Source organism: Loxodonta africana, chromosome 5 (assembly GCF_030014295.1).
Source record: "Loxodonta africana isolate mLoxAfr1 chromosome 5, mLoxAfr1.hap2, whole genome shotgun sequence".
In the NCBI taxonomy this organism is placed as follows: Eukaryota; Metazoa; Chordata; class Mammalia; order Proboscidea; family Elephantidae; genus Loxodonta; species Loxodonta africana.
The window spans coordinates 50,630,229-50,638,163 of NC_087346.1; positions in this window are offsets into that span (position 1 = coordinate 50,630,229).

The window sequence follows — 7,935 nt, forward strand, 5'->3', positions numbered from 1 at the left end:
AGGTTTAATTTAATTAGATAAGTCCATGTGAAAATACCCATGAGTTTTGAAATTTTCTGTCATTTCCTATAATAATAAAAAAAATTCCAGGAAAATTAGTAGGATTAACTCTATTGTAATACTAACTGCCAAAATGTTTCCAGAATAAATTTTAGCACCTAGAAAGAGAATTGGGGACATAGTACATTTTTAAATTACAAAAATAAAAAAACAAAAAAACATGCTTTTAGTACTGGGTACAGGGCCAATACTTACTTAGCACATTCTGCTTATATTTAATCTCATAGACCATGCCCGTAAATTATTCTTTGAGAATATTACAACCATAAATTGCTTACAGAGAACTCTTTTCCAGTCTGCCGACATTTGTGAATGCCATGATCTCAGACTTCTGGCCCTCAGCACTACTTTCTTCCTAAATCAGAAGCTGATACAACTAATAGAGTCTTTTGAAATCTCCTTTCCTCCTTCCCTAGAGACAAATTTTATTAAGATCAGCAACAAGATTAGATGGGGAAAAGAGGGTTATATTAACTGTCTTTTGCACCATGTATACCTTTGTGACTAGCTCTATCTTAACTATTATAATTCTAGAAAAATACAAAAACCATAATTGTTATTTTCATCCAGAAAATATTAGTGTGTTAAATAATTTTTGAGAAAAAATGAACAGATGGAAAAAAGATCATAATTTAATAACTGGAATAAAAAACCTGTTGCTGTCGAGTCGATTCCAACTCATTGCAACCCTATAGGACAGAGTGGAACTGCCCCAAAGGGTTTCCGAAGAGCGGCTGGTGGATTTGAACTGCCGACCTTTTGGTTAGCAGCCGAGCTCTTAACCACAGTGCCACCAGGGCTCCAATCAGAATAACCCAACCCACTACCCACAAAAAAAAAAAAAAACCCACTAGAGGGTTAAAAATGGGTACTCCTAGAAATAAAATTTGATTTTGGCCGTTATTTCTCTAACCATATCCCCCTCTTTCCCTGTCCCAGACAAATTCTGATCCAGCTGTGCAAAGAGAAGACCGATTGTTTTCCTCTTTAGCCCTCAATAGTTCAGGGCCAGAGAAGATATAGAATATTAGTCTTTGTGATTCCAGAGTAGCAGTCTTTTAAAAATCCTGTGCAAATTGTTAATTCACTCAGCTGCTAACCTCAAGGTTGGTGGTTCAAGTCCACCCAGACATGCCTTAGAAGGAAGATCTGACAATCTACTTCCAAAAAATCAGCCTTTGAAAACTCTGTGGAGCACAGTTCTACTCTACCACTCCCATGAGTCAGAACTGACTCGAAGGCAATTGATGGGCCCAGAGAAAATTGATTGAGAATTGCTGATGACAATCTTTTTCACCATCCAGAATCTAAACACCCTTCCAGCTACAGGGTCTCTCCACCTTATAACACAAAGCCTGTTTCCAACTATAGAACCTGAAAATGCCTGATACTGGATTCCATGGTCTTCCTTTTAGGTAGAACCTGGACACCTGTCCCAGGTCACAGACCAGACATGGCCCAGACTAACCAAATCTGATGTTGTGGATCCAAAGAAGCAGAAGCTGCCCCAAATCCATCCTGGAAAAGCAGACAGAAGTCACATCCAGTTTCTGGGTTGGCTAGCAGCAACCACTGCGCTAGCAGCAGCAGCCGGGATCTATTATCAGTAGTGATTAAGCCACAGAGGATAGTCCTCAACCATGGTGATGGCTTCATGGTGCTGCAACATGATCCTGAACACTGTTTGTAGCTCAGTAGCCTGGTTACCCACCCTGCCAAGATTTCCATTTGTGTTTAAATCAGCCATAGTTTCTGATGCTTCCAACTGAGAGCGCTGACTATGTTTTAAGGAATACAGACATCTCTAATCATTTGGCTTTTTACAATAGGAAAAGTGGTCTCAAAATTCTATTCAATAGATAAAAATATTAAATGTACATTTAAATTCCTCATGAATATTTAAGAGAGAAGAGGCAGGTAAATAGGAAAAGTAAGGTAATTAGACATAAAAAAGAAAATGACTTCTGTTAAAAATGCCTCCAACTTCTTTTTTTTAATTTAAGATTAAAGAACTTCTGTCTGATTGATGGCCATTACTTAGCCCTTACTTTTACATAACTAAAAATGTCTGTGTCAAACTTCTTAAAATATCTAAGTAAAAATATTGGCAAATGATATTAATAGATAGTTAACAAAAATGGAAAAATAAATAGCTCATAAACACGTGAAAAGATGGTCAACCTCACTCAAAATAAGAGAATGCAATCAAAATAACAGTGAAATGCTATTTTTTTTACCTGTAAAATTGATAGTAACCAAAAAACTTGATAATACACTGTTGTAGACTGAGTTGGGGAAACAAGCCGTTTTATATGTTGCTGGTGGGAATATAAGTTGCGACAACCATTTTTTTAGAGGGAAACTAGAAGTATCCATTAAGATTACACATGTATCTAGCCTTGAACCTGGCAATTCTATTTCTAGAAATTGATCTTACAGATGGATACATACAAAGCGCAAAGCTACAAAAGTAAAAGGATATTAATTGCAACTTCAATAGGGAACCAATTAAGTCAATTCTGGAATGTACAAACAATAAAATACCGTGAAGCTACAGTAAACCATGGGGTCTCTATGAGTCAGAATTGACACGATGGCAACAGGTTTTTTTTTTTTTTTAATTGTGCTTTAAGCGCCAGTTTACAAATCAAGTCAGTCTCTCCTACAAAAACTTATACACACCTTGCTGTGTACTCCTAGCTGCTCTCCCCCTAATAAGACAGCACACTCCTTCCCTCCATCCTGTATTCCCCGTGTCCATTCAGCCAGCTCCTGTCCCCCTCTACCTTCTCATCTCGCCTCCAGACAGGAGCTGCCCACAGTCTCACGTGTCTACTTGAGCCAAGGAGCTCACTACTCACCAGTATCATTTTCTGTCTTATAGTCCAGTCCAATCCCTGTCTGAAGAGTTGGCTTCAGGAATGGTTTCAGCCTTGGGCTGGCGTCCAGGGACCATGACCTCCCGGGTCCCTCCAGTCTCGTTCAGACGATGAAATCTGGCCTTTTTGCAAGAATTTAGGACCTGCATCCCACCGTTCTTCTGCGCCATCAGGGATTCACTGTTTTGTTCCCTTTCAGGGTAGTCATCGGTGGTAGCACGGCACCATCTAGTTCTTCCTGTCTCAGGCTGATGTAGGCTCTGGTTTATGCGGCCCTTTCTGTCTCCTGGGGTCATCTTTACCTTAAGTCTTTGGTGTTCTTCATTCTCCTTTGCTTCAGGTGAGTTGAGACCAACTGATGCATCTTAGATGGCTGCTTGCTAGCATTGAAGACTCCAGTCGCCACTCACCAAGGTGGGATGCAGAACGTTTTGTTAATACATTTTCTTATGCCAATTGACCTAGATGTCTCCTGAAACCACAGTCCCCAGGTTTTTTTTTTTTTTTAATAGTAAACCAGGGAGCTCTTCAAATACTGATATGGCAATCATGGCCAAGACTTATTGGTAAGCGGTTAAAAAAAAAAAAAACTTAATTATGCTGTATGTTACATTAGGAGAAAACAATAATCATAGCTATCTTTATATTTATGATTATATTTGTGAGTATATACATACGTATTCATAGAACATCCCTGGAAGGTCTTATAAAAAATGATAATACAGGCAGTATTGCTTCTGAGAAAGGGAATCGGACATTTGGGAAATAGGGTGCAGAGGTAGATTAGACTGTATATATGACCTTTTGAATTTTACAACATGTTTCAGTATTATCTATTTTAAAAACAAAAAAGTACTAAAGTACACTAATTCACATATTTGTACTTAAGGATATATTGCATTATTTTTATTTAACTATAAAGAAACTATAATATAAAAGACTCTTCAAAACCATAAAAACAAATTTAAAAATACACAAAAGAAGCACTTTATCAGGATTTGGGTTCCTGCAGAAAATATTCATAAACTTGTTTCTAGTTAAATAACCCATCTGTTGTTTGTTGCTGATCCAGTGTGGCAGGTAAAGCTCCTTTCATGCATCTTTCCCTCTGACCCTAAGATTTCACCTTAGGCAAGTGGGCTTGTCAAAAGTGCAAGAACAAGGAGGAAGGAGGCTTGTATGTGGTCAGGGAAGGAAAAGAAAGGGATACAGATTATAGAGGGAGAAGAAGGGTCTTGAATCCACAAGCCATGGTTACACAGCTATGATAGTCCCCAGCTGTCTCCAGAACCTTGGTACAAATGTCTTTCAAACAGAAAGCAAAGCAAGGGTAGAGATGCTGCTACGGGAAATATCCAGTGGTGTTTTGGCGTGGCTGCAAGAGGTGCACCCAAAGCTGAGGTTTCAAGGGTCCTTAAATATTATATAGAATCCAACTGATTATTTAATTTTTACATATGAGGAAACCAAAGCCTACGGCAGCTGTGACTTGCCTGGTCATACAACCTGAATGTCACAGGATTAGGATAATAACCAATGTCCGCCAACTCCCAGTGTAGTGTTTTTTTTCTAATATACCACTTTCATCCCCTTCCTCCACGGGAATGATTCTTTCACACAGTTAGTTTTACAGGTTTACTCCCAGAAGAAATATATTCCCAGATGAAATATAGTCAAGAGGAGTGTTTCTCACACACACACACTGGTAGTTGAGCAGTCTAGGCTGCTACCATTCTTGATCTGTCAGTTTGATACCACTCCTTAGCAAGACTGTAAGATTAGTGAAGTGAGTCCTAACGGAGTTAATGCTGTGTTCTAGTCAAGGCTCTTTTGAGTGCAAAGATCAGAAACATAATCAATTAGTTTAATTAACAGCGGAGCCAATACTGAGGATAGAGTACTGTTTTTGGCTCTCACAGAATCCAAGGACGGGAAAGAAGTATGGACAGCCTGCATATGAAATGGAAAGTTGGGAACCAAAAAGTTGTCTATACTTTATTTTGTAAGGGATAGGACAAAATCTAAAAGGAATAATTTGAATTCCTGAAGTGAAACTTAAAAAAAAAAAAAAAAAAACCTCTTAAAGGAAAACAGAATGGGTAAGACATGGCTCAACCATCAGCTCTTGTTAAAAAAAAAAAAAAGTCAAGATTTTTGGCTAAAAATATTAACAGGAACTTAAGACATACTAATAGAAGTATAGAGTCCAGGACAAGAGAGTTATTTTTTTCTGTATTATTCACACCATATTTGGAATATTGTGCTCCATTCTACTGTTGTTGGTAGGTGCTGTCGAGTTGGTTCTGACTCATAGTGACCCTATGCACAACAGAACGAAACACTGCCCAGTCCTGCACCATCCTTACAATCTTTGTTATGCTAGAGCCCATTGTTGCCGCCACTGTGTCAGCCCACCTCACTGAGGGTCTTCTTCTTTTCTGATGACCCTATACTTTGCCAAGCATGATGTCCTTGTGCAGTGACTGATCCCTCCTGATAACATGCCCAAAGTATGTAAGACACAGTCTCGCCATCCTTGTTTTTAAGGAGCATTCTGATTGTGCTTCCTCCAAGACAGATTTGTTCATTCTTTTGGCAGTCCATGGTATGTTCAATATTCTTCACCAACACAATTCCAAGGCGTCAATCCTTCGGTCTTCCTTATTCATTGTGCAGCTTTCACATGCATATGATGCGATTGAAAACACCATGGCTTGGGTCCGGAACTTCTTAGTCTTCAAGGTAACATCTTGGCTTTTCTACGCTTTTAAGAGGTCCTTTGCAGCAGATTCGCCCAGTGCAATGCGTCTTTTGATTTCTTGACTGCTGTTTCAATAGGTGTTGATTGTGGATCCAAGTAAAGTGAAATCCTTGACAACTTCAAACTTTTCTCTATTTATCATGATGTTGCTTATTGTTGCAGTTGTGAGGATTTCTGTTTTCTTTATGTTGAGGTGCAATCCATACTGAAAGCTGTGGTCTTTGATCTTTATTGGTAAGTGCTTCAAGTTCTCTTCACTTTCAGCAAGCAAGATTGTGTCATCTGCATAACGCAGGTTGTTAATGAGTCTTCCTCCAATCAGATGCTCTGTTCTTCAAATAGTCCAGCATCTTGGATTATTTTTTCAGCATACAGATTGAATAGGTATGGTGAAGGATACAACCCTGATGCACATCTTTCCTGACTTTAAACCACTCAACATCCCCTTGTTCTGTCCAAACAATTGCCTCTTGATCTATGTAAAGGTTCCTCATAAGCACAATTAAGTGTTCCAGAATTCCCATTCTTTGCAATGTTATCCATAATTCGTTATGAGCCACATAGTCAAATGCCTTTGCATAGTCAATAAAACACAGGTAAACATCCTTCTGGTATTCTCTGCTATCAGCCAGGATCCATCTGACATCAGCAATGATATCCCTGGTTCCACATCCTCTTCTGAATCCAGTCTGAATTTCTGGCAGTTCTCTGTCAATATACTGCTGCAGCTGCTTTTGAATTATCTTCAGCAAAATTTTGCTTATGTGTGATATTAATGCTATTATTCTATAATTTCCACATTTGGTTGGATTACCTTTCTTGGGAATTAACACCAATATGAATCTCTTCCAGTCAGTTGGCCAGGAAGTTGTCTTCCATATTTCTTGGCATAGATGAGTGAGCACTTCCAGCACTACATCAGTTTGTTGAAACATCTCAATTGATATTCTGTCAATTCCTGAAGCCTTGTTTTTCGACAATGCTTTCAGTGCAGCTTGGACTTCTTCCTCCAGCACCATCAGTTCCTGATCATATGCCACCTCTTGAAATGGTTGAATGTCGACTAATTCTTTTTGGTATAATGACTGTGTATTCCTTCCATCTTCTTTTGATGCTTTCTGAGTCATTTAATATTTTCCCCATAGAATTCTTCACTATTGCAACTTGAGGCTTGAATTTCTTCTTCAGTTCTTTCAGCTTGAGAAATGCCAAGCGTGTTCTTCCCTTTTGGTTTTCTATCTCCAGCTGTTTGCACATGTCATTATAATACTTTACTTTGTCTTCTCGAGCTGCCCTTTGAAATCTTCTGTTCAGTTCTGTTACTTTATCATTTCTTCCTTCTGCTTTAGCTGCTCGACAGTTGAGAGCAAGTTTCAGGGTCTCCTCTGACTTCCATCTTGGTCTTTTCTTTCTTTCCTGTCTTTTCAATGACTTCTTGCTTTCTTCATGTATGATGTTCTTGCACAACTCATCTGGTCTTCGGTCATTAGTGTTCAATGTGTCAAATCTATTCTTGAGATGGTCTCTAAATTCAGGTGGGATATACTCAAGGTCGTATTTTGGCTTTCGTGGACTTGCTCTGATTTTCAGTTTCAGTTTGAACCTGCATATGAGCAACTGATGGTCTGTTCCACAGTCAGCGCCTGGCCTTGTTCTGACTGACAATATTGAGCTTTGCCATCGTCTCTTTTCCACAGATGTAGTCAATTTGATTCCCGTGCGTTCCATCTGGTGAGGTCCATGGGTATAGTCACCATTTATGCTGGTGAAAAAAGGTATGATGGAGTCTTTGGTCTTGCAAAATTCTATCATTCGATCTCCGGCGTTGTTTCTACCACCAAGGCCGTATTTTCCAACTACCGATCCTTCTTCTTTGTTTCCAACTTTTGCATTCCAATCACCAGTAATTATCAATGTATCCTGATTGCATGTTCAATCAACTTCAGACTGCAGAACCTGATAAAAATCTTCAGTTTCATCTTTGCCCTTAGTGGTTGGTACATAAGTCATATTAACTGGCCTTCCTTGTAGGTTTACAGACATTATCCTATCACTGTTGTACTTCAGGATAGATCTTGAAGTGTTCATTTTGATGATGAATGCAGCACCATTCCTCTTCAAGTTGTCATTCCCAGCATAGTAGACTATATGATTGTCTGATTCAAAATGGCCAATACCAGTCCGTTTCAGCTCACTAATGCCTAGGATACCGATGTTTATGCATACCATTTCATT